The following is a 15,233-nucleotide window of genomic DNA, read 5'->3' as shown; positions in this document are numbered from 1 at the left end:
GTTACACAGCTAGTACCTGAGATGAAATTTTACCCCAGGTCTTCCAGACTCCAAGCCCAGGGTCCAATCTTTATTGCCATAAGTAATAGGCATGTGCATATATGTCTTATCCCCCTATTGGACTATAAGTTCCATGAGGGGAGGACAGTGTTCTTGTCACCTTTAAACCTCAGCTCCTTGTGCCAGTAGGCACGCCATAAAAGTTTGTCGACTAAACAAGGAGAGAAGCTAACTCCAGTCGCCACAGTTGCAGCGGCAGCAAAAGCAGCAGCGGCAGCAAAAGCAGCAGCGGCCTGTTAAGTCCACATGTGGCAGGGCCGGTAGAGGGGGTGGGGGGTGGGGGTGTTTGGAGTGGGAGGGTTTACATCACAGCGAAGTTCCCGGATGGTCGTAGCCTCTGAGCTCGGAGAGCTTTTCCTGCCCGCCAGGGAGAAGTTTCCCAGAGAAAAATGCCCCGTGCGCTGCAGCTGCTGGGGAACAAGCAGGAGCCGCCGCCTGCAGCTGTGACCGCCGCCCTCATCCCGGGAGGGAGCAAACTAGGAAGATTCTAGGAGCGGAGCACCGCCGGGTAAGAGACCCGTCTTCTTCCTAGTCCAGTCCTTCTACCACCCCCCACCCCCAACCCCGACTTTCCGAATTAGACTCCTGCTCCGAAGGTTGGGCGAAGTGGGGGGGAGGGGGTTGGAGTTGGTAGGGAGGGTTGGATGAATATTTTTGTGCGCCTGTCAGCGAGTGAGTTTTGGGGATCAGGCTGAACCTGGCAACTTGGAGCTTACTTGAGTACAACAGCTGTCTCAGGGACCCTCTCCCTGGTCTACAAGGTACATCTGTAGAAGTGAATGCCCCGTTCCTTCCTTCGGGCTGGAAGGGGAGACTTTGGAAACGCTACTTTGGGGCTCAGTGTGAGTGGAAGAGAAGGAGATGGTGACGTGCGATGTAAAGGAGAAAAGAAAATAGTTCGAGATGTCGAAATAGCTCTTATTTGCTCCAAGAGTGGGGTACGTTGTATAACATCAGTCCCTCCCAGGCCCTGCTCTCCCAGATGTGTTCACAGTGGCTCCTTCATCCAGCTTTCACAAAGTGGCTAACTTTTTCCTTTGCCTGCCGTCAAGGCACTTTCTCCCGTGGCCTTGCCTTTTGATTCTTCCCTCGGGGCGGTCCGGGGCGCTCTAGACGAGAGGTGCTGGGAGATCTTAAAGAAAAGGTGACAGTGGTGCTGCCCTGGCGCCCCGGGACAAAGCGAGTTGACCAACCCTCCTCGGCTCCGCCTGACTTCAAGGATAATCTGGCGAGATTGCAAAAATCCAGTGCTGCTCTGTGCAGAGGCAAAACAAATCCTGAAGTAATCTGCACACTACCTGCACCAAAACGAGGAGAAAAGTTAAAAGTGACTTGTAGAGCATCCTCCTTACAACCCCCCTTTTTTAAAAAAATAATGAAACCACTGTTTTCCATTTTATAGACCACTAACATTTCACCTTCCCCAGTCTCTTTCTTAAATTGGACTCCTGCCTGCTTGAATGTCTCCTCCAAACATTCCCTCTTTACATCTGCTGGTATCCATGCATACATGTGTGCATATGGTCATTGACCTTAAAAACATTGCCAATTCCTACCCAGCACTTTTCAAAAATATAGGTATACTCTTCCCAGACTTCTTTTTGACCATTTGTTTCTCCAGTTCCTTATTCTTTCTTTTGCCCTTTTCTAATATCTTTTTTTAATGAAAAATAGGAGGACTTAAAGAAAGTTGTCAGTGCTCTCACCAGGAAAAGGAAATAAAGCTGACCCAGGCAGGAATTTGCCTGGTGGTCCAAATGCAGAACTGGCATTAGATTTGGAAACTTCTTAGTTTAACAAAGGGTGGGTCTGTCTGAAGACAAGCCCTGGACAACTGGTGATGGCCAGAGCCAGGCTAGTTCTGGGTACCCCTCTCTTGTTTCATTTTTGTCCCTTAGTCTTATACTGAGAGTCAAAGGGAAATAGTGGACAAAGTGCTGGACTTGGCAGCAGGAAGACCTGTGTTCAAACTTTGCTCCTGGGACTTATTAGCTGTGCAGTCATTGGCAAATTCCTTCTTCTCTAAGCTTCAGTCTTTTCATCTTTATCATATCTCCTGAACTCAGATAAATAAAGGCTGTAAAGTTGAGGTGTGGCAGAAATAGTAACCCACAGGATACTAAAGACATGGAAATTGTTCTTGTAGAAGCTCTAAAATGACAATTGTCAGGCTAGTATTGGCCTGTTTCATTTGACCATCAGTTAGGAGTGTGTGCCCTCTCCTACTTTAAAGTCACTTATCTTTACATTGTAATTGCTCCTTGTGGTTCACTTTCCAGGAACTGAATTATATGGCTCTAGATCTCAAGGTTTCCACATAAAATCTCCAGGTCACTGAAATGATCAATCTGATTCAACCTTCATTTCTGAATAAGTATTACTAGTGTTGAACAAGCTGGGCATTCATGAGACACCAGATCCACTTAACCACTGCTATGGTATATTTTAAGAGAATATGGACACTTTTCCTGTATCAATTTCTTTTTTTTTTTACCAGTTTCCTGAAGTACTACAATTTCAGTACAACAAAATAACTTTAGTCAAATTGTTGGCATCTTTCCCTACACAAAATGTCTGTTTCGTTGAGTCCAGAAAAGTTTTTACTGCAATTTATTTGCAAATGGCCTATGTGAAGTTTGTCCCCTCCTAGATCACTGCTTTATCATGGCAGTGGGGCTTGCAAAGCTCAATGAAACTATGAGCTATGCCATGTAGGGTTACCCAAAATGAACAAGTCCAAAAACAGGTGATGCCCTGCAGAAGGAAATAGCAAAGCACCCTAGTATCTTTGCCAAGAAAACCCTGTGGCCAGCATTAAAATGCTAAAAGATATGATATTGGAAGATAAACCCCTCTGATCAGAAGGGCCTAGTGTGTTGTGGTTTGTGAAGTTATGTCAAAACCACAAATATTACATTTTGGAGGTGGATGGAACAAAAGATATGATATTAAAAGTAGATATACTATTAAAATATAATGCAATAGATTTTTCCTGGGGCTCAATTCTCTTCCTGCCAGTAAGGTAGGCTCTTAGGCAAGTCCATAAGCTCTTTTGGTCCATTAGGAAACCATTTAATATAATGTGCTTAAACAGAAGAATAAGAAAGAAATAATAGCTAGTAGAAAGAGATGAGAGAAACCTGCTTGTTCTTGACATTTTTCATTTAGCTCTGGCCACAGATAGAATTACCATTCAGTAGTGAATCTGACCCTGTCCCTCACAGCTTTTCATATTCCAGGATGAAAATATTGCTGACCAAGACTACTCTTTTAGTGTGTGACTGGGGGGAAAAATTATGGCCTCTGTGCTGATATTCCACATTCCACACAGGTAAAAAGCACTCTGGCTTGTGGCAGTAGTAGCAGCAAGAATTCTTGCCGATTCAGCTGAATCTGTTGCTGTGTTTCTTTCCATTTGGAATCTTGGACTACTTGAAGCCTTTTGTCCAGCATTCAACAAGCTTTATTTAGCATGTGCTTTCAGGCCCAGTATTGGGTGGAAAACACAGAGATAAAGAAATTATCTCCATGCTCAAGGAGCTCATATTCTACTGGGATGAGGATTAATACATTTCTGTACATAAAGACATGCATTACAATTTGAGGAGAGAAACCAAACTAACAACTGAGATGATAATAAATTTAGAGCTTAAAGGATGCTTAGTGGTTATCTGGTACAACTGTCTTATTTTATAGGGGAGGAAAGAAAGGTCAAGAGAAATTAAATGACTTGCCCAACATCACACAGAAAACAAGTAGTAGGACTGGAATTTGAGCTTATGTGCTGTGATAAATAGATCACTTATTCCACTGTAGAGTTCCCCATTGGGAGTACCACCTGAATCTTGAAGATGGCTAAATACCATAAGTGACAAAATGAAGAAGGGATGTGTTCCCAGCATAGGGGTCAGCCTGAGCAAAGGCACAGAGATGAGAGATGGGAACAGAAAGTAGACCAGTGTGACTGGAACAAGGATATATAAAAGTATTTCTCTTACACTTATTACCTCCCATCAATTTTTTTTTAATGGCATATAAAAGTAAGGTAGCTAGGTGGCTCACTGGTTAGAGATCCACACCTAATGACAAGATGTCCTGGGTTCTAATCTGGCCTCAGACTGTATGAACCTGAGTGAGTCACTTAATCCCCATTGTCTAGTCCTTACTGCTCTTCTGCCTTAGAACCAATACAAAGTATTTATTCCAAGTTGGAAGGTAAGGGTTTGAAAAAAAAAAAGTATGTGTAAATATGAGCAAGAACATGTGAAATAGGTCTAGAAAAATAGTATTTAGTTACCCTGTGAAAGAATTTAAATGCCAAGGTAGAGAGTCTAATTTTACCTGTAAGGAGGGAAAGGGGTTTATTTTTTAAAGGGTTGGATTTATATTTTAAGAGTGTGGTCACCAGGAATTTAATTAATTCCAAAATAATTTCTCTCTGCTCCCCCCCATCCCTCCACCAGGGAGAGTTAGTTTCAGCTGACCTCGGCAAAGCCAAGGACCTGGGGAAGCCTCTCTAGAGAGGAGGTCTTTCCTGAGGCTGGTCTCTTTAGAGAAAAACCAGCAGTTGAGTCAGCCTTTCACTCACCACCTATAAGTCTAATCAGTAGATTCTTTATTAGCCTCACCAGAAAACAGGGTCTCGGGTTCAGGCAGCACTCTAAGGAATGAAGATTTCTTTTTTCTCTCACAGGAAGTAACAGCTCCTTTTAAAGACACTTCCTTTGCATCACTTCCTGTGTCTTCCCCTAATTTTACGTCTACCAATCACAGTTGATGCTCTGCTCTAGGACTGCCCAGAAGGCAGTCAGTTGATTCTGATTCTTTGCCCACCATTGCACATGTGGGTCACAGAGCTCCCCCACTCAAATGTGAATGGAGTGTTTATACCTTTGGTGATTAAATCTAAAATGGGTAGATCTTCATACTCAACTTTAAGTAAGGTGTTCTAAAAATAGATGGGTTACAATTTAATCTTCACAATCAGGGGAGAGTTAAGTATTTTCATTGTTATAATCAGGGGAGTGTTAAATTTAATCTTCACATATCCTTGAAGCAATAGGTTGTTGAAGATTCCCAAGTGGAGACATGGTGCTTTAGAAAGATTTTGGCAATCATATGGCAGACTGATTATAACTGGAAGCAGAGAGACCATGTAGAAGGTTATTGCAGTAGTAGGCTAGGTAAGAGGTAATAAGAACCTGACCTAGTGTGATGGCTTTGTGAGGGAAGAGATGGGAAGTGATGTGAGAGCTGTTAAGGAACTAAAATTGACTAGAGTTGGAAACTGATTGTATAGGAGTAGAGGAAGTGCTAAATGAAAGGAAAGAGATGACTTCAAGATTGGGACCTGGATGCCCGTAATAAAAATAGGGAAGCGGAAGGAAGGACAGATTGAGAGGGAAAGATAATGTTTTGTTTTGGACTTGTTGATTTTGAGATGTCTATGTGATAGCCAGATGGAGATCATCAGAAATTAGTATTATGTTAATAAAAATTGGAAAGGATCTTAAAAGTCATCTTATTTTACAGATAAGGAAATTAAGGTCTAAAGGGCCACTGTTCAACAGGCAGTTGATGAAGTAGACCTGCATCTCAGGAGAGAAATGAGGGTTGGCTCTATAAATTTGGGAGTTAATTAATTCCTAATTGCTGTGCATCTGGACAATCTCCCTGCTATTACTTCCCAGAAATCTAGAGTCTTACTCTGCTTGCTTATCTTGGCATGGAGGTAACTCCAAGTTCTCAAAGTCTAACCAGTAGAAATAAGTATTCACTGATTCTATTGGAGCTATAAAAGGCTTTGAGTACTGGCCAGCAAGATTGTGTGTCTGTTGTCTGAAGAGCATGTTCAATTTGCACAGGATTATCACCAGGGTGGTGTCAAGATGAGAAATTTTTCAGCCACAAGCAAGTCATAGAGGAGTTATAATCTGCTACTCTGAATGAAATCACAGGTCATTGATATCAATAGTATTTCAGTAATGTGTAGCTGTATTTATGGGTGCCACCAGACTCATGTCCTTGTGAGCAATTCTCACTCAAATCTCTGACTATGAACCAGGTCAAAGTAAAGATTGAGAGCTGACATGATAATGCTTATTCATTTATTCATTAGTTCATTCATTGGTTCATTTATTTAGCATCCATTATATGTAAGTTATACAAGGCATATACATGTGGAAAGAGAGACAGGGAGAGGGAAGTGGTAAGTGGAAATGGTGCCTGGGTTTTAAGACCCTTTTGGAGGCAGGGCCACAGGAATTAAATGTAATAAGCTAATATTAATCTTTTTTAAAATATTTTTTTAAATTTAATTAATTAATTTTGAATGTTTTTCCATTGTTATAACATTAACCTTTTAAAAAAGGAATGTGGCTAAAAAAGAGGGAAATGATATAAGACTCTATTTTAGTTTAATAATTATATTTTATAAATGACACACAAGTAACAACAAGCTGCTATGAGGTTATGCAAATAAGACATTTTAATAAAATATTGAATAAAGCTCACGATTAATTTCTTTTTTACTTCTCTGATAAATTAATCTTTAGAAGATTAACTTAATTTCTTCTCCTGATTAACTTTCTTCTTATATATTCAGTTATCTTCATCACATTTAATTAAATTATTCAAGCTCTTCCATCATCTGGGTTCTAGCCCAGCAGTCCAATTTTATTTTTCACTACTCTTTTAATTGCTCTATATTCCAAGCAAACTGGCTATTCATCCATTGCTGAGCACTGTCTTGTGCTTTTCTGCCTTGATTCTTGACATCCTTCCTATTTAAAATGTCCTTTCATATCTCCACCTTACAAAATCCTGTCTTACATGTCACAGCTTAGCCCATGTGGCCCTTTCTCCATGTTGTTGTTATTGTTGTTAAGTTGATTGGTTGTGTTGGATTCTTCATGACCCCATTTGATACTGGAACAGTTTGCCATCTCCTTCTCCAGCTCATTTTACAGATAAGGAAACTAAGGCAAACAGTGAATTGTCCAGAGGAACACAGCTAGTAAATATCTGAAGACAGATTTGAATTCAGATCCTCCTGACAACACAAGGACTTGCTGTTTCCCCAACTAGATCAACATAATCTCTGAATTCTCAGAACTATTAAAGGAAGGCATTGAAGTGTGGTGATGAGAGCTTTGTATTCAAAGTAAGTAGAGACCTGGTTTCAAATTATACCTCTGACAATTACTAACCATGTAACCTAGACAAAACACTTAAACTCTCTCTCAGTGATCTCATCAATTCTCATCATATCAGTTGTCATTTCAGCACAGATGATTCTCAGTTCTGTATTTCTAACTTACCTATCACAACTCATTAATACTTATTAAGTACTTGCTATTTGCAAGGCACTGTGTTATGTCCTGATTATACAAAGACAAAAAAATGAGAGTTCCTGCTTTCAAGGGGTTTTCATTGTGCCAATTTCTTGGGACTGAGTTTTCTAATCTGTAAATGAGGAGATTGTACTAGATGGCCTCCGAGATTCGTGCAAGCTGCAAATCTTTTATCCTATACCTTAGACACATTTTGAACCTTTCTCACCTCACTTGTTACAATTTAGTTTATATTTAAATTATTTTCATTTATGTTTTATCTTCTCTACTACTCATAAACTCCATGAGAACAAATGTTATTCTTAGTCTTCATTCACAACTTGCATCATAGTAGGCATCATAAAAGTGAACTGAATGAATAAAATTTACCTCTCCATTATAGTATCTAAAGGGAAAAAAGTCATCTTGAAGTATTTAGAGGATATGTGTGTGTGTGTGTGTGTGTGTGTGTGTGTGTGTGTGAGTGAGTGAGTGAGAGAGAGAGAGAAAGAGAGAGAGAGAGAGAGAGGGTTCTAAAGTGTAACATGCTTGGTCAAAGTGCTAGAAAAGCTATTTCAGACAAAAAGAGTTAAGGCAGCTAGGTGGCACAGTGGATAGAGTGCCAGGCATAGAGTTGGGAAGACCCAAGTTCGAATCTAGCCTCAGACATTTCCTAGCTGTGTGACTCTGAACAAGTTATTTAAACTCTCTTTGCCTCAGTTTCCCTATTTATTAAATGGAAATAATAATAGCATTGCCTTACCAGACTTGTTGTGAGACACAATAATTGGAAATCAATATCTGACTTATAGTAAGTTCTACCTAATTGTTGGTTAATATTATTAACATTATTATTCATATAACTTAAAGCATGTAGGTGGTGCATTGGCTAGAGTACTGGGCCTTGAGTCAGGAAAATATAAGTTCAAATCCAGTCTCATACACTTATAAACTGAATGACCCTGGGCAAATCACTTAGCCTCTGTATAGTTTCCAAAACTATAAAATGGGAATAATAATAGCACTTATCTTCTAGGAGTTGTGGAGATGATCAAATGAGATAATTTAAAAAAGCACTTAGCATAGTACCTGGCACATAGTAGGTATTATATAAATGCTTATTCTCTTCCATTTTCCATCCCCCTTTTCATATAAGTTGAAGTCAAAAGGCAACTGATTTTTCTATCTTCCTGTAAGATGATATAGCAAATGAGATAATATATATGACTGAAATTTTCTACATAAATATCAGTAACCTCTCAGCAATCATCACCATTAAGTAGATGTGTAGGTCCACCTAAGATGAGTCTTACTGTTGGGGAAGGAATAGTCAATGATAATGTTCACCCCAGGGGATAAGAGGAATACAGTAGGCACACAATCTAAACACGTCTATATTTGTTATCAGTGGTTTATTTTAGTAGGATTAAGGATAATAATACAAAACAGAGAAGTTTCTTCTTTAAATAGCTGAGATTAGAATGTTTAAAAGGGTTGAGTTTGATAGAGGTTCAAAAATAATATCTGATATTTGTACTCAACTCAGTTACAAATGTTTAAGAGAACTCTGAATATTTCATTTTTTTATTGTATCTTCAGCATCTAGTAAAGTGCCTGGTATACAGTAGACACAATAAATTGTGTTTGAGTAATTGATTTTTTATTCACTAACAATGAGTCTTCCCCAGTGTAGCAAGGGAAGGTAAAAGTAGCAAGAGTGTGATTGACAGGCCTAGATTCCAAGAGCTACTGGGTCAGGATTCTAAGCTGTTGAAAGGAGCAGGTTTCCAACCGTCAGTCTAGAGTCGAAAGTGAAGCCTGAAAGGTGAAGATTTGATCTCTCCTGAACTCTCCTGGACATCTTGCAAGCAGCCTCTTTGAATATCATCAAACAAGGCTGAGAGGAAATTCTCTATACCCTCTGGTGGACAGAGTGGAAACTTGGAGGAACCTCTCTTTCCAGGAACATCTAAGGACTAAGCTGGATTCCTGTATCTGACCCACCAAGGACTCTGTGTGTGAGAAATCTGGTTCCCTGTTGGACTTACCCATAGGAAACTTAGTTATTTAGTTTAGGGTAGTTAGATAGTGGGTTTAATAACTAGGATAAGTCAGATGCAACCCCTTCCCCTTATCCTCCCTTACCTTTCCCTTCTTTGTTAATAAATTCATTTTATTTATATGTGATTCTTCCTTTGTATATAACCTTCCTTTCCTTTTCCTAAAAATAATAATAATAACAGTTGACTGAGTTCAGGTAGGTTTAGGACTTAGAAATATAGATTTTATATAGAAAAAATAGTTAGAGAGCCAAGAGTCAGTTACAGGCTGGAAGATTCCATCTAACACTTAGCAAGTGGAACATTCCACAGGGGGGACCAGCAGAACTCTGAGACTCTAACTGAGCTGGGAGAGATATTTAGAGTTTAAATAACCTTCTGCCACTTGGTCTAAGCAGCCATATTGGATTTAAAAAAATTTTTTTCCATTTCTTTACTTATCTCAGGGTTCTGTGGTAGGCTCCTTCTCTTCTCTATCTCTACACTCTCTCTATGACCTCTTCTTCTTCTGTGGGTTTAATTGTCTTCTTTATATAAATGATTCCAAAATCTATATATCCAGACCGAATCTCTCCCCTGAGTTTCAGTCTGACATAACCAGTTGCCTATGGATATTTCAAAATGGATGTCCTAGAGATATCTAAAACTCAGAGTATCCAAAATCATTCCTCAATTCAATTTGTCCGTATTTCTGTCAAAGGTACCACTATTATTCCATTCTTCCAGGGTGTAACCTCAGTGTTAACCTATATTCTTTACTCTCCCTCATATTTAATCAGTTGCTGAATCTTAAAATTTCTACCTCTCCAGCATCTCTATTGCATCCAAACCCTTCTCTCCATTCACACTGCTATCATCTTAGTTCAGGGCCTTATCACCTGTCACTTAGATTATTGCAACAGTCTCCAAATTGGACTTCCTACCTCAAATCTCTTCCCCTACCACTCCCTCCTCCACATTCCTGCCAAAATGTTCTTCCTTTAGCACAGATATGACTATGTTACTCTCATACCTGATAAACTTTGGCAGCTCTTTGTTTGCATCTATTATCACATATAAATGCCTCTTTTTCACTTCGAAAGCCCCTACCTTAACCCATATTTCCAGCTTTGTTGTACATTATGCCTCCTCTTGCACTCTGGCCTTCTCTGTGATCTTCACATATATTTCTCTGTCTCTCTGTCTATCTCTGTCTCTGTCCATTTTTCCATCTGTCTGTCTGTCTGTGTCTCTCTCTCCTCATTTTCCTATCTTTGTATTGGCCATCTCCCATGAATGGAATGTGCTTCCTCCTTACCTGTGCCTCATAGAGCACTCCTCTTCCTCCCAGAAGCAATTTAGGTGTCTCCTTCCACAGGAAGCATTTCCTGGACTCCTTGACTGTTGGTGGCTTTCCTCTCAAAGGACTTCATACTTGGAATTGATTTGTATTTCTCTCCCTTATGTTTGTTCTTCACATGTATAAATGCATATGTTTACACATATAGATATAGACACATGCATAAGTATGTGTGTATATATAGTATATATATATATATAGATACATATATACCTTTATATATACTTGCTTTGCCTGCTAAACCATAGGCTTCCTATGAATAGAGTTTATTTTATTCATTGTAACTCCTAACACCTAGCCTGGAACATAGTACCAGTTTGTTTCAGTTGTTTTTCAGTCATGTCTAACTTTTCAGCACCCCATAAGGAAGAGGTACTAGAGTGGTTTGCCATTTCTTTCTCCATCTCATTTTAGAGATGAGGAAACTGAGACAAACAAGGTTACGTGACTTGCCTAGAGTTATGCAGCTAGTAAGTGTCATAGGTGAGATTTGAACTAAAGAACATGATTCTTCCTGTCTCCACTCTATCCACTGAATGGCCTAGCTGCCAGTTTAATAAATACTTATTAATTAATTAGGAATAATGTGTGATCTTAGACCTTTATGTTCTTTGCAGAGACTGTGAGGTATAGTAGAACTGGCATAGAACCTAGGATCTGACTCATAATAGCTTTGTGACACTAGGAAAAGTCTTTTAACCCTTCTGAACCTTAGATGAGATCATCTGTAAAATGGGAGGACTACTTCATTACCCAACTGAAAGAATTTTGAGGGAAATGCTTTGTGAAATGTGAACACTATAGAAATGTGAGTTGCCATGATTACAGCTGCCTACTGGACATTTTTTCTATGTTGGGAGTGGGAATCCTAGGTTTGGGCATATATGTGAAAAAATGAAAAATGAAGACCATGCCACCTGCGAGGCCTGTGGTATCCTTTAGGATTTATCCTACTAGGACTGTGGCAATCAGCTCACACTGTTAGCTGTCTCTACTAATGCCAAACGACCAGTCAATCCAATGAGTTCATTCAAAACAGCTGGTGTCAGACAAAGACAAAATAAACCTAATCAATTGTTTGGCACACCTCATAAGTCAAGCAGCCAGCTAGTTGAAGATTTCATTTTTGCTAAGGTATGTGCCCCAGCCCTAATTCTGTGATCTGCCAAACATTTTTGTATGAGCTTCAGAAGCTGATAAATTACTGGACAGTTACAAGCAACATAGGGGAAAGAGAAATGTAGCAGTTTCCCGGAATGATAATCTGCTAAAAGTGTTTCACATGTCAGAAAAAAATAGAAAGGAAACGATTTGATTCTTCAGGGATTAGTGAGCATTGTCCTTTGAGAGTCTTTCATTCCCTAGAGTCTGGATCCTGGGTCCTGAAAATCCCAGAGAAGGAACAAATAAATATGAAGAAAGTGGTGAGAAGTGACAAGAAAAAAGCTGGGCACCAACAGCATTCTAAAATAAGTCAAATGAATTAAAAAAGAGAGGGAAGAAAGATGGAGAGAGAGGGAGGGGGAGAGAGAGAGAGAAGCGGAGAGAAGGAAAAAGAGAGAGAGAGAATGGAAAGAGAGGGAGAGAGAAGGAGAGAGGGAGAGAGAGTCAGAGACAGAGAGACAGAGAGAGAGACAGAGAGAGAGAGAAGAGGCTGATTTTGACAAAAGCAGGAGCCCTGGCTATTTATTTTCCAAGGTTATAAATAATTAGTATGTTAACCACAGTAGTCTAGGATTAGAAGATGGTTGTTTAAATAGTGGAGATACAGTCTCACTTCAGTGAGATATAAGAAACATTAATTTCTTCAGCTGATAGGTCTTTAATAGCAAAGCCTGGAATTGGAGTACACAGGGTCTGCCAGTTGTTCAACTTACTAAGCAATTGTAATGGGTGATTTACAGATTCATTGATCCAGATTTATGTGGAAACAAAAAAAGAGGAGCAGAGCTGTACCAAGTTGAAAAACAGGTATAGACAGACACTGCACTCAGCATAATGCCTGGTACATAATAGTGCTTAATAATTGTTTATTGATTGACTGACTGACTGAATGGCAGGAAGGCTGAGATCACTTTCTAAGAAGCAATAAAATTCAGCAGCAGCAATTCTCTGTATAGGAAATTTTGAATGAGTTGGCTTTTAAGTCTCTGGTCCTTAGAAAATTCCACCAAAATTCTAATTATTGCATGGATAAAAGCTTGTAATTTCTAAAGGTTACAAATAGCAGAGGAGAACCAAGTATTAGCAACAATCCCTCCTAGATAGAGATGCTTCAGGTCTTGTTCTGTGTCATGCTGACTGTATGCCTCTCATCTGACAACAGTCATTCAGAAAGTAAACAGGTATGAAGCATCTAATGTGTGCTAGGCACTGTACTAGACACTAAGGATATAAAAAGAGACAAAAGACAGTGCCTGCCCTTAAGGAGTTCATGGTCTAACACTACCTGACAATCAGTCTAGCTAGTGCATGTAAAGAAGACTTGGCAACAGAGAATGGGCCACTAGGTGCTGAATTTTTTCACTGTTGATACCATCTAATAAATGTCTTCCCTAATATATGGAGGGGTTGTTATCTACATTTGAGTGGATAGAGAGAACACCAATACTAAGAAAATCATTTCTTTTTTATAAGTTTTTGAAGTTTCTCTTAAAGCATTTTTTAAAAAGTAACACAGCAACAAAACATTGAGGGAGAATAGAAAAAGTACTGGCTTTAGAGTCAAAGGACCTAGATTTAAACCTGCCTCTGATGCTTATTGCTAATAAGACCTTGGAGAAGTCACTTAAGATCTTAGGGCAATGATGGAAAACCTATGTCATGGGTGGCAAAGATGGCATGCAGAGCCCTCTCTATGGGCATGTAGCTGCCCTCCCCAGCCAACCCTCCCCACCCCAGCCCTCCAGAGTTCATTCAAGACAGAGGACTCATGGTGGAATTGCTCCCTTCCCCCTTTTCACTGTGCCTGAGGACATTTTTTCACATCATCTGCCCCTCGGCCCAGGAGTCCAAATGGGAGTACACAGTGAGTAAGGTGGGCTCACAGATGGCAGAGCTGGAGGAGAGCAGAGCACTCATGCCACTCCTCTCCTCCTCTCTATACTTGCTGCGGCCATTCCTCACTTCACCAATCCTTCCACCCAGCAGCCCAATGGGAGTGCTTTCTTCCTCTCTTGTGTGGGGTAAGGGGGGAGTGGGGAGTGCCTGGCACTTGGTGGGGGGAGGGGAGGGACATAGCATGTGGTCTGGAGGGGCAGGCATGGCACTCTGTCTGGGGGGTGGGGTGGGGGTAAGGCCAGCACTCTGTATCTAAAAAGTTTGCCATCATTGTCTTAGGACCTCAGATTTCTCATCTGTAAAATGGGGGTGTATGAACCAAGTGGCTTCTGAGAAACACCATCCAGCTCTAGACCTATTTTCCTATATATACTCTTGAGTTTCAAGTGTTGTGACTAGTGTCATTCATTAAGAGCACCTAAGGTTTAAAACAAATTCATCATATCAATTTTCAGATCTATGTTATTTTCCTTAATTTTCATAATTGCTCTTTTGTAGAAATCCTTGACAAGAAGAGGAGAAAGACTTATTTTATTTGAGGCTTATTGCTTTTAAATTTAAAAAAGTAATGGATGTCAAAGTCAGGGCTTATATTTCATGGTATTTATGCAAGATCCTGGAGCCAGAATTTTAAATTTTGGATTCAATATCATTTTCCCCTTCGATATGTGCTGTGAATTAGGAGAACTGGATGAGAAAGAAGAATCAAAATCAGAATTTCAGAGCTAGAAAGGAACTTGGAGGTCATTTAATCCAGTTTTTATGGAGGAAGAAACTGAGGTACAGACACTTAAAGTCACTTGATCAAGATTGTGCACCTAGTAAGTGGCAGAGTCAGAATTAGAGCTTGGGTCTCCTAATTCTCAGTCTAATGCTTTTTATACAGCACATGTTTCTTCTCAGCTGAAATTCCCCTATAAAAGATCAGCAAAAGAATGGTCATTTTTAAAAAGTCAGTCAAACATTAGCTTATCCAAAGTGTCTACTATGTGCCAGTCACTGTGCTAAGCACTTTAAAGTCACCCAATTCCTCTCTATAGGGATTTCTTTATGCACCAATTGTGCAGGACTATAATGAATCTGCAAGGTTTCAAAATACATATAATAATTAGGTTGCTTACCATCTCAGGGAATGAGGAGGGATGGGGATGGAGAGAGAAGAAAAGAACTCAAAGCTGGAATTCAAAAAAAATTTTAAAGGAATGTTAAAATTTGTTTTTAACATGTAATTGGGGGAAATAAAAATATATACATACATAAATGCATATATAATGAAGCAGTTTGAAGGTCCATTTAGAGCAAAAGTCAGCCTTTTTATTATTACATCCTCATTTCTTACAGACTTGGATACAAATTGAGCCCACCAATTCATTTGAGATGTGC

The 15,233-nt window shown here is 39.7% G+C and overlaps 1 protein-coding gene across 5 annotated transcripts in view; it reads left to right on the top strand.

The window, feature by feature from the left end:
* Positions 1-243: 243 nt before the first annotated feature.
* Positions 244-15,233, top strand: part of WIPF1 (WAS/WASL interacting protein family member 1) — a 180,228-nt gene continuing 165,238 nt past the window's right edge. The window contains exons 1-2 of one of the 5 annotated variants that reach the window (XM_056794020.1): positions 361-568; positions 7,017-7,222. The gene's annotated coding sequence lies outside the window, so the exon portion shown is untranslated. Of the gene's footprint in view, positions 569-7,016; positions 7,223-15,233 lie in introns of all 5 variants that reach the window. The other 4 variants (XM_007494403.3, XM_016433715.2, XM_016433716.2 and 1 more) reach the window with 4 other exon arrangements.

The sequence above is a fragment of the Monodelphis domestica genome, chromosome 4, assembly GCF_027887165.1.
Source record: "Monodelphis domestica isolate mMonDom1 chromosome 4, mMonDom1.pri, whole genome shotgun sequence".
Taxonomy (NCBI): Eukaryota; Metazoa; Chordata; class Mammalia; order Didelphimorphia; family Didelphidae; genus Monodelphis; species Monodelphis domestica.
The sequence above is the reverse complement of the archived record's forward strand: the minus strand, read 5'-3'. Positions and strand labels throughout refer to the sequence as shown.